Genomic DNA, 21,446 nt, shown 5'->3' on the forward strand with positions numbered 1-21,446 from the left:
ACTGACAGAAGAATATGTGGTATGGACAATTCTTTCCTCATCCAATTCTTTGAACTACAATGATATAGGTGTCTTTTTAATTTGAAGATTATTCTCCTGAACAGAGAATATAGAGCATAAGTACAATTAAGAAATACTTTTTGTTATTTATTCTTTTTATTGAGATATAGTTGATATGCAATACTTTATTGGTTTCAAGTATACAATAGAGTGATTCAACAATTACACGTGTTATTATTTCTTAATGTTATATGAATATGCCCTTCATATTAAGGCTCCTTAATTTTTTTTTGTTCTGAATGTAATTTTAAAAGGCATTGTCACTATTAGTACAAACTTGTAACACTGTACTTTGAAGTCATTCCAGAATATATCACTCTTGATTTTTTTAAAACTGATAGGTAAAAAAGTCCATCAAGGCAAAAATCAAAGAGTTTTCAGGTGTTTATCAGGATGAGGTAGCAGGAATCTGCAAAGCTCTTTAAAGTTTCCCATTTCTACTTGCATGTGCTCTGCATTAAGAAAGCATGTCCTGTATCTTCCTTCTAACTAAACAGCTTATAGACTACTTCTATGAAAACAACTTTTATATTCCTAGAGCAAATGCTTTCTATCATCATATCAAATGTGTTTTATTCTTTCACAGTGTTATTCCTTCATTTAACAGATACTTCTAGATTGACCCACAGAGACTGTTCCACTGGCATATTCCACTCTGGGCCTGTTACTTATGCCTTTGTCTTTGCCATTAATAGATCAAATCAGAAGCCTTACATTTGGTGCCCAGACAATTGTCCAGGTGTTTTATTCAGTGACTCTGAGTATGCCTTCCCCTGCCATTCTTACTTTTCCTAGATCACAGCACTTCAATTTCCTTCTTAAATTTTATTTTATCTTGTGCACTCAAAGTAAGCCTCCTCAATTTTTCTTGTACAATGTAGAGAAGGTATAACACACACACACACAGATGGATGAATGGGTAAGTGTTATATCTGTGATCTCTATTTCATCCAGATTCATTATTTCCTCTTTTCAAAGCTTTGTTTTATAGGGTAATATAATTTTAAGCCTCAAAATTATTTAATAAAATAACCCAAACCCATAATGTTTTTATAGATGCAGATATTGAGAATCAGAATTTATGTAATTTATTCAAGTTCACTAAGTTAGTTACAGCAAATGATCTAAACTTAGAACTCTAGTTTTCTGTCAAACAAATATCCTTCTTAATTTACCATATTGTTCATCCTACCTAGCACCCCAGGAAGTAGGTGATCATGAGAAGGGAAAATGAGGGAAAATATAATTGATCATTTTATCCTCCTGGTTAAGTAGAATAAAAATACTGAGTTGTGGCAGTATCTGAAAAGAAATATTTTAATTGAATTTTGGCACCACCTAATGATTGTCAGTATCAGAGCAAACAATAAATTGCCAAATGGCCATTCATCTTAGAAACAAAACACTTGCATTTCATATAAATTATCAACACCACAGAATAGCAGTATTATAGTTAAAAAGCATTAGGTATAAGCATACATATGCTTGTCGTGTTTCCTATTTCTTTTTTTTTTTTTTTTCTTTTCTTAACTAGGCGAATTAACCGACCAGCTAAGAGGCAAGGGATTTGAGTGCATAGGGAAACCCAGTTGTTCCCGTTGTCAAAATGCTTATTTAAAAATGTTCATCCACTCAATTTGAAAAATGCTATACCACCTACACCTAGTGTCAGTGAGTTCAGCAGGTGTTCCCAATGGGGGCTTATGATGTTTGGGGGAGACATGGAAGTAATTCAAACGAAAGAGAGGGGGGCTTTTACTTTAGTTGGGGGAAGGGATGAAGGATGATCAGGCAGATGCAGCATTCGTATTGAGTTGGAACAGTAGATGGGATGCACATCTTGTGTTCATGCCCAGGTTGGGATTGGGCCCCAGAGATCTGACTGGACTAGAAGCAATTGACTAATTCGAACAGCATAATTAGGCTAGGGAACATCCAAGAAGAATATGCTTTCTTTCCACGTGGCCTCAAACACTGCATGCTCGGGCTCCCCTACTGATCTGAGTAACGTGTGTCTTGTGTTGAGTGGAATAACCTAACGTCCAAAGTTAAGAAGTGTCTCACGTATACGCTGGATAGTTTTCTAAAAAACTGTACATATTTCTATTCATCAAAAATATTTAACATAATAGGGTGTTTTTCCATTGAAAATATTATAGTGATTCCTTTTGCTAATCAGAATTAATTCATACATGTATGCTTTATATAAATATGAATTTCTCCGTGTGAACTTTCATTCAATTAATCAATATTAACTCATCCATGTATGCTTTAAATGTGAATTTTTCAATGAATTGAAAGTTGGTTTGAAGTTAATTAGCATATTTTTACCCATTCAGGTATTGCTAGTAGAGCAACTAATACAAAGGTTCATAGGTCTACGTGCATGATAAGGAACAAATACAACCCCAGCCCTAAGAGATGAACATCTAATAATGTGTAGACAGGTTTCAACTGGTATCAGAGGGGTTGTGAACAACATTGATTCGGTTTCATTGTTTGAGGGAGAGAATAAAGAAAATGGTGTCCTTTTTTTTCTACTTGGTTGTGAGATTGTCATCAACATTGGCTTTAATCCTGGATAATCAACTTTTCTAGCAACTGAATAAAAGGAAGGAGGGTTTGTTAGTGATTTGAGAAATTTCCAAACTAGAATCAACTTGGTTTGTTCTACTTCCTGACATATTGGCAAATCATTTTTATGAGCCTTTATGTGAATCATTGAGCCATTTGAGGAGGGTCAGAGGGCAAGGGTGCCATTTACCAGAGCAGGTTTAAGCTGGGGAGGGTGAGGTCAGAGGGGAAGAGGGGCCCTCATTAGGCCGGGAGGATTTGGGGGCCGGCTCTGAGCCTGCCTGACCCTGTTAGGCTCACACCGGGTGTTTGTTAGCACAAAGCACCAACCTGCAGGTGTTCTGCACTCTACAGAGTCTTCAAAGATCAGCCTCAAATGTTTCTGTTACTATAAAGAGGATTAAAAGGATTTAAAAACATAGCAGGCCTGTCCAAGTGCTAGCATATTTGCCAACTTTTGCCAAGAGGGAGGGCGGAAAGGGTAGGCTATATCAGCCACAAGTTTTGGTAGTTTGGAGAAACATACTTTTCAGGTTTCTTTTTACCCCTTTCTCTCCTTTTTTTTTTTTAATAGCCCAAATGTGGAACTATAGCACTTTCAACTGGAACTCATTAGGGATTCAGGGGGCAGAAAATGTAAGGGGTTCTGGAAACAGCCCCTTTGAAAGGCCAGAAGTGAGCTATAAATAAACTACCGCTGATATTCATTTTTTCTGGTGATTAAATATACTTATTACACCAGAAAGTTAACATGGAGTAAGCCAGGTGATTTTTGACCTGTAAACTCAGTTTGCATTGGGAGTCACGTTGATATTAATGGACTTACTTCCCACATATAGGTATCCTAACAGCCGTTACACATTCTCAGAAAGCATTTTTGCTCTCCCATAGGGGCTGTGGATATTGACAGCCATCACCTGCCGGTAAAAGCATGAAGGCCAGGCATCTGGAATTGTTGTTAAGGCACCACTGTTACTACTTACCATTAATGGTTTTTAACATCAAATTCCAATTTCTTTGCTCTCAGCTTTGCCCTGATTCAATAATCTACCTTAGTGGGTCTGGGTTCCTCTATAGAACACATTGATTTTCAGCAAGGCCCCATGATGAGACAGAGAACAGACTTAGCAATGTGACCTTGGGTAGATCAAATAACCTCTCTGAGCTTAGCTTCCTCATTGACCACAGGGGGATAATAACAAGCTGCCTGATTCACCTCATTTTTACACCAGGGGTAAGGCTGAAACTAAAGAAGATTTGCTTTCATGCATGTGTAGTTAAGATGTGAAAGACGTACACACAAACACACACACATAGAACACATACAACCGTATCTCCCTTTCACATTACACCAAGTCTCCAATTTCTAGGGTAATATTGGAAAAGTCTGTTTGTATATTGAGTGTCGATTTGGGAGGACACTGCAGAAATTTTTTATTTGAATGTGTCATCATGTAACATTTGTTATAAGAATTTCTAACCTAAATCCATGGACACTGCAGACCCAAAAATGGACCTTAAAGGGCCATGCCCCCAGAAATTGAATGCACACATTTAGTGTGTAGTATGTGTATTTTTCTGGAAAGAAAAGTTCCATAGCTTTTATACAATTACTGAAGGAGTCTAAAGTCCTTGAAAAAATTTAAGAGCCATTGTTCTATAAGATTTAGGACTGTAAAGCAAATGGGCCAACACATGCTGTCTCTCCAAAGAGACAGGCACCTCTTATCTCTCCAAATAAACAGCTCTTGGTTGTTCTCATGACTCTTCCCTACAGCTTCTCTTTCCTCCATTTCATCATCTTTATAGAAGGCAAAAAATCATGCATAGTTGAAATATAAATTAAATAATGTGCTTTTAACACAGTTTTTGGTAATGCTCAGTAAGTAGTAGCTGTTATTTTAGTATGTTAATGTCATATAGCCTCTTGATAGGAAAAGAAGCATGGCAGGAGATTTGCCCTTGATTAACCTGCCTTTGAGTACTTGAGATCATATACACTAATATGAAACCATCCACTAACAGTGGTGAAATTGTATGGAAAGATTTCAAAGAAATGATACAGGAAATTTTGCATGTGTTCAGATTGAGGAGCAATACATGCACGTTGAAATAGGAAGACTGGATGAAGAGAAGCTGAGCAACCTATCGGGAGGTTGAGGGGGGATGAATTGACTTCAAATTGAGAGGCACCCAGAGGTAAGTTTAGCCAAACAGGTCGAAGCAAGATTGTGGAGAGTCCAGAATGGCATGTGTTGGCATTCAGATTTGACCTGTAGGTGATGGGAACTTTAGATGATTTTTAAAAAACTTTTGGATGAAAACAATATATTCGAAGCATGAATTTGGCAGATGTGGACAGGATGGAGTTGTGGGAGGAGCTACTGGAATCAGGGAGTGAGCTGGGACTCTGGCAATATTCAAGGTGTGAGGTAATGAGGAGGGCCTGATCCATGATGGCAATGTTTGTGGAAGGTGGGGCAGTGGGGTCATTGTATCCACCTTAACTGCTTATTTGCTACCATTTCTGCTTCCAGGTGCAGTTTGCCTTGGCTACTAAGCCTTCCTGACCTGAAATACTCATTTCAGTGTTCCAACAAAAGAAGGGAGGGGAAAAGGAGGGCAGAAAAGGCAGGAGGGAGGGAGGGAGGGAGGGAATTGTTGGAGCAGGCAGACCGGGCCTCTGGTGTGAATGCTGGCTTTGAATCACCAGAAGTAGTCTCAGGGACAAAAGGAGGAATGGGAATAAGGATGTCTATTTGAACTTAGTTTAGGAATGGCTTCTTTAAAAAGTACCAACATGACTACAGAATGAGTGACTTTCTCTCCTACTTACACCGGAAAGTGCCATAAGATGCTGAGACAGAGAGGCACTTGCTTTTCTAATTGGGCTTCAGGTTCACCTAAGATGATAGCTTTCAAACTTTTTTGACCAACACTCCACAATAAAAATATAAGTTAAAATTACGATCAAGCACACACATAAACAAATCTAAACAAACATTATTGAACTAAGAGTTTTACAGAACATTCCTACTCTTACTATCTGTGATACATTCTGATATTTTTTCTAATCTATGCATGGAAGGGTTATTGTGACTCACCAATTTGATTTTTGATCAACTAACAGGTCACAACCTTCTTATAAACCATAGTCTTCTAAGAAGCTGGGACTCAGTCCTGGGATCTGGAGATTCATGGATTCACAGGCATGAGGAGAATGCTTTAGTTCACTTCTACTTCAACTCATCTGTCCCACCCAAGTCGTTCTTCTCTTTAGAGTTTCAAGAACTGAGAATAAGTGGAGTCAGTTGCTACGTTTAGTTCAGAGCTTAGTTTCAGAACTTGGTCTCAGATACAGAGACTACACTCAAACCGTCTGGCACTGCCAGCCATTCACTAAGCTTGATGGGCCTCACCTGGGACACAGAACCCACACACCAGGATCTATCAACAAGGTTCGCTCCCTAATGAGACCTGAACCCAGGCGCAGTGGCCACAATTGGTGCAGACATTTTAATGTCTCGGGCTGGTTCCTTGTGTTATCCTTGGCTCTCGTGGACACAAGAACACACAGTCACATTCTTTACCTGCAGTTAGCTGTAATTTCAAACAAGGTGGAATTCTTTCCTACCTTTGAAACCACAAAATAAAATCAAAGAAATAGGATCTTTTGCAAACCACAGCTCTGCATTGACGAGCAGGCGTGAAAAGAAAGCACATGGCCTCAGGTTTGAAATAACTTTTAAAATGTCTGATTTTGATCATAAGGCCAAAAGTGCCTGGGCTCATGGTGGTCATTAAAACCTCCTGACTGTAAGCGCCTCGTGTGTGTATATGCATCCCTGTGATTTAGCATTCTGGATCGACATGAAGTGGAACATCAACACAGAGAAGGCAAAGTGAGTTAAGGCAATGAAAATCAATCTGGTTTGAGGAAATTGGGTCTGCCTGTGAACTCAGCTAGTTATCAATATGCCAGAAAGAAAAATGTAGAGTATCAGTTCTAGGAGCCATAAATTAAATAGGGGGTACCATTAGTCCCACTTACATGCTCACCTGTTTTCCAGAAAGGCTAACATTCTGCAGATATCTCTGGTGGGAATGAGTTCTAGTATGTTCCCATGGTCATTCTTGTAGGAACAGTGGCCCACTTGTAATCTGACTTTGGCCATTTCCCTGGAAATGGGAGTCTATTTTAGAGACAGTGTTGAATGTTTTGGGGGCCCCTGGTTTCCTTTACAGTCTGAGGACTGGGTGCATGTGTCATTTGCTCAGTTTCCAAGTACAGCCCCAGTCAAATGGTTCTAGACCTGTGGTCCATTAATCCTCAGAAGGAAGTCAGTGGATGAGTTTTGAAATGGAAAGTTTTGTGTGTACGTATAAGCATGACTTTTCCTAGGAAGAGGGCCATAGCTTTCATTCGCCTGCTGAAAAGATACGTAAAAAGTTTAAGACTCCCTGCATCAGAATGTCACCAGCACCTAGAGTTGGCAAAGTAACGTAGTCAGCTGGCTGTGTCTTCCGGACCACTGAAGCCGTGGATGGGAAAGTGAAAACACCGAAGGCAGTTGTGTGAGACCACATGGCGAGTGGCTTCAGTCAGTGGAGAGCGCTGGGGGAGCCCGGGACGCGGTGTGGGTTCCTGAGCAGGCCAGCTGTCCTCTGCCCTACGGGTATACACAGTGTACCGGCTCCTACTGTGAAGGACCGGTTATAAAAAAGGGAAAAACGGACTTCTGTGAGAAAGACAGTATAGGCGCATCTCTGCCACTGGGAAATTAACTCAAAGCTCATGTCCAGCTGACAGAAGCACATACCCAGAAGACAATCCCAGAGGATGGAGACTGAGAAAGATCTGTTGCTTGCGAGGCAGGGTGATTCGTGTGAGGATTCACACAGGAGAAACGGAAGGGAGACAAAACATGTCACGTGGGGATGGGCATCCTGGGGGGATGAGCAGCTGAAGGAGGAGGAGGAGGGCAGCCCGAGTGCCTGGAGGCTGGACAGAGAGGAATTTCAGAGGTGTGGAGAGAAGTTGGGTGCTGAGACTAGCAGAGAAACTTAGACAGACGTTGGGGGGAAGCATGGAGATAGCTGCTTGGGTTTCCTCCTGGTCATTTTGCATCTGACGGTTCTTGAGGCTCAATGTTATGTAAGTACCACTGAACTTAAATAATACATCAGGTAGGGTTTATTAAGGGTGACTTGTATACACGGATGCTGACAGAGAGAAGCCAGGCTCACTGGAAAGGAGAGATGGTATGGGGTTTGTAAAGGCAATCTTTGAGGGTCCAGGGTTTGAAGATAGAGCAACAACTGACCTTTCTTGATGTTCCCACACCAGCATGTCTCCTGGCGAAGCACTACTTTGACATTTACCAGATGTCAGTTTATAACCTCACAGTCTGTTAGTAAAAGGGTTTTCCTAGAACAGAGGCTTTCAGAGCTGGACCATTTCCTTAAAGATTATTTTAAAAAACAAGCAGAAGAAAACAGGAAAAAAAAATGAGGAAAATAGTCACAGGTCAAGTTTACCTAGAACTTGCGCTTGATCAGGTGCTTTCCTAAGAATATGTTTTCAAGGTAGGTACATGTCCCCAAATGGAAGCTCATTTCAAAAAGGAATCCCTCTTATTCAATCCCTGCCTGCCTCAATTTCAGATACCTATCTCTTCAACAATTCCCCATAAAATTGGATCGAATGTTTCATTTATCTTATCAAGTTAGATTATATTGCGGCTGCATCAAAATGCTCAGTACCAAGGTATAAGGACTAGGATACAAAAGGATGGTCCTATGGAATAAAGACAGTGCACACAGCCCCAGGCTGTGCAGTTTTGTATACATTCCTTAATGTTAGTGAGTTTCAACTTCTCACCTGAAAAAAACAAAATGGGTATGATAATTCCTATAGAGTATTCAAGATTAATTAAGATGATATATCTCAAAATATTTTATAAACCAAACTTTATGTACATAGGTGTAAAGCAACATACCCAGCCAAAGGTGACTGTGGGTCCTAAGTAGACAAGTAGCCAAGAATGGGTCGTCTGAGAAAGGTCTGGCTCCTTCAGAGAACGGCATCTGGCCTGGGTCTTTGATAAGACAATTCTGAGCTCTTGAAAAGTTGAATTATTGTGAATCTCTCTGGCTTCTCTAAGTATACAAGAAACACCCGTCTCCATTCTTCGATGGAGCATGTATCATGCTCATCACTGGTTTTATGGAGGTCAGTATCTGGTTGGGTCAGTCACTAGGCTTAGAACTTCTGTGGGCTGGATTTGACTCTATCATTTGACAACCTGAGATTCCCATGTTTTTTCCCCCCCATGTTCAAGTAATACTTCCAGATTTAGATGACAGTTCCAGTGCATGCTGTTGGCATCCTATTACCCTTTACCAGCTAGTGTACCATTCCCAGGCGACTGGCTTGGCTGACTGCAACTCACAACTACCCTCTTTGTGGAAATGCCCTCAGCTAAAGGGAAGATGCTTGTCCCAGGAAGTCACATTCCCTAGCCTTTGGCCAATCCATGTCTGGTTGAGTGCAAAAGTCTGGCCCCACAAAGCAGAGTGGGACCAGCTGTGTAGTTAGAGTCACTTGTGCTCTGGAACTCCCAGTGGGGTCAAAGTCTCCACCTCAAACCACTTACTTAAAATTACCCCTGCTCTGTCTTGCTTCCTTCATACCTCTTCTCCTGAGGCCACTCCCTCAGTAAATCACATAAACAAAATCCCCGTCTCAGGCTTTACTTCCAGGGTACTGCCCCTCAATACTGTTGAAGTCACTCCTGAAATATTAGTTGCATTCATTCATCTTATTGTGTGAACTTTTACTCTTCATCTCTTGATGTTCTTACTCTCGGGTATTGGAATGTCTTTAACCATCCAAGAATTCATTCAGAAAAACTACCATCATTCCAGACACCTACCCTCATATCCAGTTAACATATCCTGCTCATTTTACCTGAGAAACATACTCCAAATATATCCACTCCTCTCCATGCGTGCTTCTTTGTCCTTAGTTATGGCCCTCACAATTTCACACTTTGGGGGTGGCCTTCGGGCCTCCACGTATGCTCTCTCTGATCAGTTCTCTGTGCTGCAATCACAGAAGAAAACCTAGTCACGGTGCATACTTCTTAAAACCCTTCAAAGACTCCCTATTGCCCTTATCAGTGATTCTCAAAATTATTTGCCTTCTTTGCTCTCATTCTCTCATGAGAATGCACTGGTTTCCCTGAAGCTACATGAGCTATGATATCACAGCCAAAGCAGATATAAGGATCCAGTTGTCTTTCATTAAGGCAGGTATTTTAGAGATTTGCAAGAAAACGTAAAATAAATGCCACTCTTCTTACCAAGTTTTGGAAGGAAAATACAGTTTTTGCAGTAAAGTATTTTGTTTCTGTGTATATGTAATAAATGTTTTCAATTTTTTATTTCTCAAGTTTAATTTCTAATATTTTTAAAATCAATGGCCATGTCTCATATAAATGAAGCTCTTTGGAATTCCTTAGTACTTTTTAAGGCATAAAGGACTTTTGAGATGGAAATGTTTGCGGATCAGTGGCCTATGTGGTTAACTCCGAGACTCCTAGAATGCTTTCAAGACATGGACCCTACCTGACTCTCCATTCTCTCCTGCACTCCTTGCTTAAACTATGCCCTGTTGCAAGTGGGTGATCTGGTGGCTGCAGAAATCCCGCCTTCAAGCCTGAGAATTCAGCAGTGCTCGGAGTATTGGCTGCTGATGAATCTCAGGTAAATACTTTTCCAGGAATCCTTCTATCATAAAGGGATGCCTTGCCTAAGGTTATATACCCTGTCTTGGGGCAGCCCATATCCACTGACTGCTCAGTGCAAGGTACAAAGTTCTGGACCATCCTGAGTCAACTCTGAAGGACCATCCCAGATCCACTGGGATTGCCTAAGACCTCTGTTGCAACTGCTTCTCAGCTGAACACCCCCCTCTGCCTGACCCCGCTCCTTCACTCTGTTAGAGGTGATATGCCCAGAGCTGATCGGTGAACCTCCTTCTTGGACACTTCTGCCTCAGAGTCAATTTCCCAGAGAACCAGAACTAAGAGTCCTCGTGACATTGAAATGTTTTTCATTTCCTGGACATCTCATGTTCTTTCATTCCTCATTTTGTTTCCTTTGCCTGGATATATTCTTTTACCTGAACATCTAGACAATATCTCAAGACATGTCTCAAATCTATCTCACACGGAACATCTTTCTGGACAGCTGCATGTGCCACATTTGTGCTTCCATAGCATCCTGTTCCCCACTCTGTGGGGGTTCCCCACCGTATTATACTGAAGTCATTTGTTTCTTCAACTAGATTGGAGGTTACCAGTCAGGCTTTATGTCTAATTCACGGTTGGTCATTCATATGAGCTTGATTGGAAGAGACACTCAATATTTCTAAGCCTTGGACAGTGGAGTCCAGATTCTACATTTCTATAATCCATTTAAAGTCAGTAAAGATGCCTTGGGTGGCCCACCAGTTGCTGGTGGTTACAAAGATGTGTTGCATTTAAGGAACATTTGGGCTGCTCTGAACCAGGAGATGACTTCCTTGAATAGGTCAAGTTTCCCCAAACCTACAAGGAACTACTGAGCCTGGTCCATTGTGCACTGAGACCAGACTTGTGCACATGATGAATATCTGCTGATAGATGAAAACTCCCTGAGGAACAGATGTTTGCATCTTGTGGGGATATGGGTATCTGAAGGCACCAAATTCAATAAAAGCAATATTCAGGAGCCTCAGAAAGCCTCACCTAAGGAATCCCGAGATGACCAGAAAGCTGTCCATGGAGAGCTCAGAAGTTGCCGTATGATAGCAGTACCTAATAACACATGTTGTTTTCCTAATAGTGAGCCATCTACCTCTGACTCCCTGCATCTACTGTGATATCTGCCCTCTTAGATGGCCTCTGATGATTCTTGCTCCTCCTATTCATTACCTTGTGCTTTCCCCTGCCACATTAAAAAGTACTAATATATGTAACCAATAGAATAATATCATGTAAATGATGAGTCTGATTTTCAAGGCAGGGACATAGAAGTAATTTGATTATGGTTTCTGCCTTCCTGTCTCTTGGATAACTTGTTCTGGAGGAAACAAACCACTGTGATGTAAGGCTATGCCAGCAGTTCTATATTGAGGTCCGCAAGGCAAGGAACTGAGACCCCCCAGCACCACCCCCCAACTGCCAACAGTCAATGTTGCATTGCTGGTCAGTTTAGTGAGCCATTGTGGAAGTGAATTCATTAGCTCTAGTCAAGCCTTCAGAATGCCTTGATCCCAGCCAACTTCTTGACTGAATCGTCTGAATCCTCAGAGACCCTGAGCCATATTCATTCAGCTAAGCCACTCTTGAATTTCTAAGTTTTAAGATAGTTTTCCACAGAGCAATGGATAACTAGGGTTCAGTGAAATAAGTGAAACATCTCCATCATGTGCTTTAGATTCACATGCAAACAAAAATACTGATCCATCTAATACAATGTCATGTATTTTGTGAAGTGCTTCAAAATAAATTATTTTGTTCACTTTTTATGGTAACTCTATTACAGATACATAATTAGCCTTATTTTTACATAGTAGAAAGCTAAGGCTCAGATAGATAAAGCAGCGTAGCTATGGTCTCACATATAAAGTGCAGAAGTTAGAACTTGCACCCAGTTCTCACTAACCAGAAAGCCCATGTTCTACTTGCTTGGGTGCAGTTTTAAAGAACAGATGAAGCCAGAAGAACCATAGCAGAGGCTGTGGTGCTCAGCTGAGACAACACTAGATTTTTACTTTCCTGTGCTGGTACAACCAATTACGTTATACCTTGATTAAAAACATGACATTGCTGCATAATCTATTTTCTGTTATGTTTCATCTTCTTTTTCCAGAATTCTTTTTCAGATGTAATATCAAGCAGAAAAAAACATTGAATCTGGGTTCATGAGAAGGTAGGTTTTGTGGAAATCAGTATGAAAACTATTACCTATTTTACCTGGGCCTTTAGACAGGTATAATCTTCATCTCTTTATATTATCATTAAGTCACATTCAGCAGACCTTGCAGACATCTATATACCTGACTGTAGTATTGCATCAAAGCAAATAAAAACTGCATTTGGGATAAGCCGTATTTCACGTTCACTACTGCACCCCAACGCCTAACTGCAGACGTCGTAAAGAGTTAATAAGCAGATGTTCACTGTTATAACACATGATAGGTGAGCAGCTTTATAAAACAGACTTTCGCCTTCCAACCAAGAGAAAGACTATAACATTTACATATATATTTTCTACTATATAAGAAGAAATGCAAGAACCTGAAACAAATAATTCAAACATGAACACAGTTCTTTATGGGGCTTTTGCTTTCTATTTCATCCTATATGAATTTCCTTGTTTTCCTATTTACTGCCTGTTAATATTTAGCTGTGCTGTGTAGAATTATTGCTCTTGATTAAAATAAAATATTTCACATAGAAGTATGTATCAGGTAGAATTTAAATAAATTGTTACCTCACACATAAATTATACTTGCCTGCTATGTGACACTTGATAATTATGTAGTTATAAATACAAACTTCAGTGTTTTCAATTAGGTTAAAGTAGGGAAATAAGTATATTTTAGATTGAATGCTTAAGTGTTTTACATTCTAATTGTTCTTCTACTCTTTTCCTCCACAGTGTCAAATTCTATTTGGAATACAGGGACTTTTCTTTTCCGTTGAGAAGAAAATAAAACAGATATGTTTGGCTTAATATTTCATTTCAAATAACTAATAATGGTATCATTGTATATGATAATGATAATGTGATTCTGCTCTCTTTGAGGGATTTCAGCTCATCTAATTTTCTGCAGAACTAGGACCAAGAGGATCCCATTGACTAAGAAGTAAGTAAACAGGAAGTTTAACAAAACAACCAGTGTTTTATGCCTAAGCAGATTAATAGGAAGACCATAAAGCAGTTCTGTGCTAATGATCATTTGATTTCTGATCTTTCAGAGACAAAAAATCTGCCACATGGCTTTTCTATGTAGATTAGACAGAGGGTCTGAAGAGGTTGCTTTGTGCAAGTGCCACTTAGTCTTTTTGTGTTTGAAAAGGAAGCTTGGAGTCAAACTGCCTGAGTTGAGATTCTGGCTCTGCGATTCACCAGCTGTGTGAATGGTTAGTGAGCGAGTTGCCTCACATCTCTGTGCCTGTGTCCTTATCAGCAAAATGAGGTTAATCACGGTATTTACCTCTATGGGGTAAGATGAAGATTCAGTAAGCCAATGTGTGCAGTTGCTTAGACTAGAACCTGACGCATAGTACACACTCAGTAAAATTTAACCACCACTCCTACCTTCAATAATGTTATTACCTTGTTTAATACTTCTAGTACAATGTCTGTAACTCAGCACTAACAACAGGATCTTTTTCACAGATGGTAATTTCTTGCCCTGAATACAGTCACATGAGGGCTTCCGGTTGCCATAAGGGTTACTCTAACAAACAGAAAATTCTAAGGGCTTCCCACAGAATTTTTCAAGGGGTCATGGGAAAATTCTTCCCAGCCCCATGTGATTGATAAAAGCTTATTTCTCTTTTTTTTTTCTGCAGCATCTGCTTCGTGTGACTAGATAGAATTCACATGTGTTGGAAGAGAAACTATCCACATGGCAGGCACAGAGAAGTGGTGGAATCCCTGCTAATGAAATAGTCCTGGCCTCTCTCTACCTCACTTGCTCAAAGGTGGAATGGTTGGATTTGTAGAGCGAAATAGACACCAGCATTGTACCATATGTATTTCCATTACACTAGAAATTGGAAATCTGCTGTAAACTCATCACCTCATTAGCCTGCCAGTTTCACTTAGTAAGCAGGTAACAAGAAGTCCAAGTCAAAGATTCAAAATAGGATTGTTTTATTCCACAGATGGAAAAATGACAGAGGCCCAGGCCCGTAGAAGGTAAGTAATTTTCTTAAGACCAAAACATCCACATTAATAATGCATTAAAATCAAGTTCCTTGGCTTCTGATTTTAAGCATACTCTTCAAAATGACAGATTATCTTATACCTTTATGTGGGGAAAACCCTCCAACTATTCATTCAATTTACTCTCTCAAGTCTCTGTTTTCATATTTGTGAGGTGGGGATGTTCACAGGGAATGTTATATTAAAAGAGATAATCTATGTGAAATGCTTAGCAATTAGTACTAAATATATAATGCTCACTTAGTGTTTGTAACTATTATTATTATCATCATTAGTAGTAGCATGCCAACCGGAGAAATTATCATATGCAAAGGAAGACTGATGCCAAAGAACACAGTAGTTGCAGAGACAGAACACTGTTTGGTGTAGTGGCCTGTTGTGTCCGTATGTTACAGTGTCAGTAAGTGGGGCTGTGACCTGAAACTGAAGCATGTTAAAAGTCTTTTAAAATGTTAAACCTCATCTTATAGACAAGGGAAGCCACTGACATTTTGGTGTTAAAATGTAAGGACTTGGTTTTTGAAAGATAATCCTGGTAGCAGGATGGAGCTTTTACTGCAAGTATAATAATCTGGAAGCACTAGGAAGTTAGGTCCAAAAGATTGAAACTTAATATTGATTAACAAGATATAGTAGGAAAAGTCTCAGATCCCTCATTTAGGAATTGGTCATCTAAATCTTGACAAAGTTCATATTAAAAAAAAAGCTAATATGAGATACTTGATCCCAATTTCCCAAAATTACAAATATAATATACTTTATAGGATAATATGACTGGTTAAATAATAAAATGCTTAGGTGTTGTTCTAAAGAAATAGTTTGGGTATTTTTAATCAATATGGTTTAATGATAAACACTTCTAAACAAAATCTTTATAGAAGGATTAGAAACCATGGTCATGTTCAATATTCTATGACTTTGGTGACATAAATTTTTCATTTTAACTAATAAAAGATGAGTAATAGTTAATTTTCTGTGAGTTCACTTCTCTTCTAAAATAGCCAAGATAATGGTTCTAGAACCCCTGGACAAATAAATAATGAAGAATCCTTAACAATTTATTCTTTAAAGCAAAAATTGTACATACATTAAACTATTGAATTGCTTTTGTTATTGGAGCATTTAGATTCAGGCAATTTTATTTTCTTTTTACTTCTTAGACCTTTTAGAGGGCGAAACATAGCCAATTATACATGAGTTAGTCCTTCCAAGGCTCTGGTGTTTTGACATTTACCTGTAATTGGTATTCAACCACATTTCTTTGTTACCTTTGAGAGGCAAATCCTGGCATGTGAAACTCACCAAACTGAGAAGCAAATCTCTGGCTACAGCTTCAAACCTGTCAAGCAAAATATTAAGACACTCTCATGTCTTAACAAAATGTTGCAAGACACAGATACTATTTTATCAGGTTTTTAGGCAAAAATGTTTGTAATCATCATCATCATCATCACCATTATATTTGTTTTGAGGGAATGTCAAGTTTATTTCTGCATTTGTGTTTGATTTGGTTTGGCTTTATTTTGTAAATCTCTCCTCAGAATCAGAGTTCAACCCCTTGGATAAAGTCAACTCCACAGATTGAACTGAACATGTTTCAGGCTATTAACAAGACATTTGTAAGTTTTGAGAAGTCATCAACATCCCTTGAAAATCTTAACACCTTAAAATATGGATGTTTATTTTTTCTCCTTTAATTTTTCAGTATTTTCTAAAAATTTATGAAGAGTGAAAAAAAAACCCACACAATCTATCATAATTTAGAGGCCAGCCACATTTGGAGAGCTTTTTCAGAAATGGGGAATTTCCTGTGTTTGAATCCTACTTCAGTTAAGTAAAATCCAGTCTCTCTAGTATCCATGGTGAAGTCTCTTCTACTGAGATGTACCCACACAACATTTTAGCCTGGAAGACAGTAATGTGAAGGAGATGCTCCCTGGAATTGATTTTGCAGGCAAGTGCAGTGGAAATCCCAAAGAAACGTCCCTGACCCAGCGTCTGCTAGGAAAGCTGGAGTTCCTGGGCCTCGTACTGGCAGCAGGTCACCAGGGAGCTTCCTAGTGGTGTCGTTAGGTGTGTGTCTGGTTGTCTGGCCTCCATGTCCCATCCCCCGACTGTCACACACATTCTATTCCATGTCATTTAATCAATTTATTTTCTTTTAAAAATTGCCAGGATGGGTTCTGTTGTGTGCAACCAGGTACCCAGATGTGCATGTGTATTTCTCTACATGGAAGCACATAAACAGCTTTTAAAATACAACACAACTGCCACCAGCACCACTACCTCTCTTTTCCAGTAAAGTAAGTGTTGATGTATTCATCCATTTGACAAAGAAGGAGAAGTACTGATGGCCTACTGTATGTGAGGCCCAACACTGGACATTGACACTATGTGCATGGTCCCAACCATCTTTGGTCATACAATCTATAGTCCCTACATCCACTTTCATATTGATGCTCACCTTTCACACATAACATCACTGTAAGTATCTGTCTGTATTAGTGCCACGTAAACCATGTTCAACGCTTTAGATGACATTAGACCCTCATTCTTCCATAATTTCAGAAACCATAGAGGCGCTCCATTTGGATGATACTCTAATACAAGAAAAATGAGAATTTATTACGTTTCTGAAAAACACCAAAGTTACATCTTTATGATTCAGAGTAAAGGACTTTGCAGTAAATTAGCAAAGCTAATTTATATATATATGTGTATATATATATATATGTGTGTGTATATATATATATACACATATATATATATATATTGAGTAGCTGTTTCATACTTAGCCATATGTTTGTTGCTGGGAGAGGGGGAATACATTCAAAACCCAAGTTATTGGTTCTTTACCTACCCACCACTAGAGCTGAATAGAAAAGAAGAGCAAGAGTTAAATCTTCAGGAAAGAAAACGAGGTATAACAAAGAAGAACATGGCAGGGTAAATATCACGTACTGTACAATGTTAATAGTATTACACAGAAAAATGTATAATAAAAAGTAAGAATGAAGCCATTACCCGCGGGCTGGAAAAATCAGAGGCATCTTCATCATGACCTGACGGAAGCTGCCCCTTCACAGTAGTGTGGGTTTCAGTTCTGGCCCTGCCACTTACTTGGGTAAACCTGGACAAGCTGCTTAACCTCCCTGGCTCTAGTTTTCTTACGGATAAAATGGAGTACCGATATTATCTACTTCTGACATTGTTGTGAAGATTAAATGATTTAATACATTTAAAGTGTTTCAAGTAGTACATATTAACAATTTTAGCTATTAGTACATTTTGCCTTTTAGTATCATGAAAGTGTAATGTATTTTAGCTCTTGGTATTGCCTCGAATGGGTAAAGAGGATGTGTTTTTTCTCAGAGGTGGAAAGGTAAACAGTACAGCATGACAGAACCGAGCATCATACCAACACGCTGAAGTGCCCCACGCCATCAGAAAACTGCATTGCTCCCAAATTTCTGCCTTGAATATCTGTGTCAGAGTTGTTTGCCTAGGGATTTTAAGGTCTACATATATAAGACTGTTTTTATATATGTAGCCTTTGAGTGTCACACAGCCTTTTGTGCGTGAATGTTGATCTTTGGAATGCCAGATGTTGTAGAGGAGAGAAGAAGATTCTTAAATATCTTTAGATTCCTCCATATCAAAAGTCTGGCTGGCTTATCACAGAGTTTTCCGTAAGAGAAGTCTGTATCAAAGAGAAAAAGTGAAAATCCCAACTCTACCCAAGTGACTGTGAGAAGAAAGGAGTTGAAAGTGGAATGTGGCAGCATTCTTATATGCTGGCTTTCTCTTTCTTAGGGTGGAAATCCAAAATTGGGCCGCGGTAGGAATATGTAAATTAATAAGGAGAAGATCAAGAACAGAGATGAGGGAGGGGTAAAATCAGTGAAGGTTTCAAACCTCGTAGTCAGGTCATGACCATGGAGAAAACAACGCAAGCGGCAGGTGGTGGAGGCTAGGTGGGCGCTGTACCCGCCCAGTATCCTGACTCCCCACGGAATGGTAGCATAGAAGAAATATCCAAGTTCCCATGTACTCCTAGGAAGGAGAGCAGAGTTGTGAGAGCCACAGTGGACTAGCAGGGGCCTGGGATTGGAGAAAATAGGCTGTGGTGTGTTGGGAACTCGGACTGCTAAGGTGGGTGCCAAGATGTCAGGCAGGATCAGTTTTGCTTCAGCCATCACTAGTCCAGGGAACCAACCATAACAGCCACCTCACTCAGAAAATATGAGGCTCTAAAATCCATAGCCTCTATCCTTCTCTGCAAATAGGGGATGGGATGCCGTGAAGCTTCCTCACTTATATATCCAGCATCATCTTGGAAGGCCAGTAAAAGGAAGAGGGCATCTGAAACACTGAAATTAAATTATTGGATAGAACGTATTTATAAGATTGGATAACATTTCTTTTTCCCTACTGACAATGAGATAGTACCTCCTGAGGAAGATGAGAGTTAGAAAAATACAGAAGTTGAATTTTCTTTGCATACCTAAAAGTAGTGTGGGTGATATTTCCATCTCACACAGTTGTATGCAAGTGTGTCCCATAAAAGGCACATAGTTCTCATTGTCAGTAACTGATATATAATACTCATAGAATCTCAAGGTAAAGAATGGGTCAGGTAGTATTTCATCTGTCAGTTGGATTCTCCAATATTCTTATGAAGATTCTGATGCCTAGTAGGAAAAAAATCAGGTGAGTGGTATTTATTAACAGAACAGTCTTATCTGGATTTTCTTGAATTGCTAAGACCAGGAACAAAAATTTTAGAGCCTCCTTCTACATCGTACTTATTAGTTGTTTCCTTGTCTAGCTGTGTCTTTTTATTTTATTTTTTTGTAAGTTCCCAAGTCCTGAAGGAATGGCTCAGTGTTTGCCATAATTGTGACTCTTGGAATAAAACTATTAATATTAATGCAGCTTAATAGTGTAATTCTTTAGCACGCATTTGAATTATCAAAGCTCTTTTTAGACAGTTAAAATAGTGTGTGTCGGTGTTTACATCATGTCGTAAGGCTAACCACAACTAAAAGTCCACTGTATCCCTACCAAAAATCAAAGGAAGGGTAATTGTGTTAGCCTCCTCGTGACTTAACATGGCATGGCCATATTAACAAATTTGCCTTAATAATGTAGTCACGTCTTGTCCCCAGGACATGGGGTGATGGTTTAATAAAGTGAAGCAGACAGAATAAGATCAATGACTAACATATGAACAGTTGTTTATGCCAATTATTTGGTGTTGAGAAAAAGAGCCTGGAACTTCAGAGTCAGATGATCTGTATTTGAGTCTTTGCATTTTCAATTTTTTATTTGTGTGACTTGAGCAAGTCGCTTATGCTCTCTGACCTTCAGATTGTTCATTCGGACAGTGGAAAGCATACTTCAAGGACTGATTGGATAACATAAAGCATGATCACAGACAGAGCAGAGGCCCTGTGCGATGCTTGAAAGCACTTGGTGAGGTACCCGCATGACCCTGCCCCTCCCAGCCTTCCTTCAGAGGGCAAGTGCTTCCGTGGGCCAAGGGGAGGAGGAAAGCTCTCCTCATTTCCATGGAGCACTGATGAACACTTCTTACTGGGCTTTTTAAACTTACATTATTCAAATGCTACTTTTTGCTATAAAGCCACATTTCGTTCATGTGACACGATGCGCTGCCTGAAAAATGGCATGATCCTACAGTGGAATCATCAAATTCCTCACCCTCTTCTTTAGCAATCATTAGGGAATCATCTATTCATCAGATTATGGGAGAAATGGAAGAAATAAAAAATGATGAAAAAATGCAGAGGGAAATGTTGTTTATCTCTTTGAGATGGAAAATATGAGACCATGTGGATTTCACAAGACTATTCTATTTTTACCAGACCTGGTTCTTTAGACATCTTGCAGGCAATACTCTCTTCTCTGGTCTCTGCAACGCACATTTCCAAGGCCATCTCCTCAGTATTTTAATCAGGTAATTTTCTTTCTTAAACCCCCAGGAAGGTTTCCAATTCCCTCTTAAATCAAGTTAAAATCTTCTGATTATTCATAATGAGCATCGCCCTCTTACCTCCCAAGTCGTTCTGATTTCCTGTGACAGTTTGATTTACCCACACTGGGAAAGTTACTCACACATCCTCCCATACCTGCCATCTCTTTCCACCTCTTAGACAATCTAAATTCTGTTCTCACTGCCTGAAATGACCTTTCTAATCCTCTATCAACTAAATTCTGCTCAAAGCTTATTAGCTCCAAAATGTTTATCAGATTGCTGCTTTCATTCCCTCTATCTCTTCACCCCTATAATACATGGATGTATTTGGTTACATATGTTTATTCCTATTCTACTTTTAGTATTCTGCGGGGTTTCGCATTAAATGATGTAACATGGAAAAGATGCACCATAGTGAAAGAGCTGCCTGCTCTCTGAAGCTCACAAAAGTTTCCACGAGAGTAAAAGTCACCTTTAAAACTCTGCCAGGTGCTGAGAGAGGCCAGCTATTTTACATGGTACCAATTTATGGGATCCTGCCTGCTCAGCCCATCCACATTCTCTGTGTCTTTGCTGGAGGGGCCTAGCGTGGGGCAAAGAGACACAGGGAGAGAGGAGAAGGGACATAGCATTTCTGAGCAACATCACCCACAGCAGGACCGGCTGGTTGGGGGGATGAGGTGGGGAGAGAATATTTAGATTTAAATGAAATTTCAAGTTGTGGTTATTACAGCGGACTGTCACTGGGCATGCCTAATGATGGAATTGAGATTGTGTTTTTACCTTTTCCTTATTTCCTAAGAGTGACCAG

The 21,446-nt window shown here is 39.6% G+C and overlaps 1 long non-coding RNA gene across 2 annotated transcripts; it reads left to right on the forward strand.

Annotated features, from left to right (window-relative positions):
- The first annotated feature begins 7,610 nt into the window (after positions 1 to 7,610).
- Positions 7,611 to 20,872, forward strand: LOC118935389 (uncharacterized). 2 transcript variants are annotated; one of them, XR_008994947.1, is made up of 4 exons: positions 7,611 to 7,659; positions 13,526 to 13,552; positions 14,265 to 14,613; positions 20,011 to 20,872. It is a non-coding gene; the product is annotated as an uncharacterized LOC118935389 (long non-coding RNA). The 2 variants fall into 2 exon arrangements; XR_005033797.2 differs by lacking the exon at positions 7,611 to 7,659 and having other exon boundaries at positions 12,332 to 13,552.
- The last annotated feature ends 574 nt before the right edge of the window (positions 20,873 to 21,446 follow it).

Source organism: Manis pentadactyla, chromosome 19 (assembly GCF_030020395.1).
Source record: "Manis pentadactyla isolate mManPen7 chromosome 19, mManPen7.hap1, whole genome shotgun sequence".
NCBI lineage: Eukaryota > Metazoa > Chordata > Mammalia > Pholidota > Manidae > Manis > Manis pentadactyla.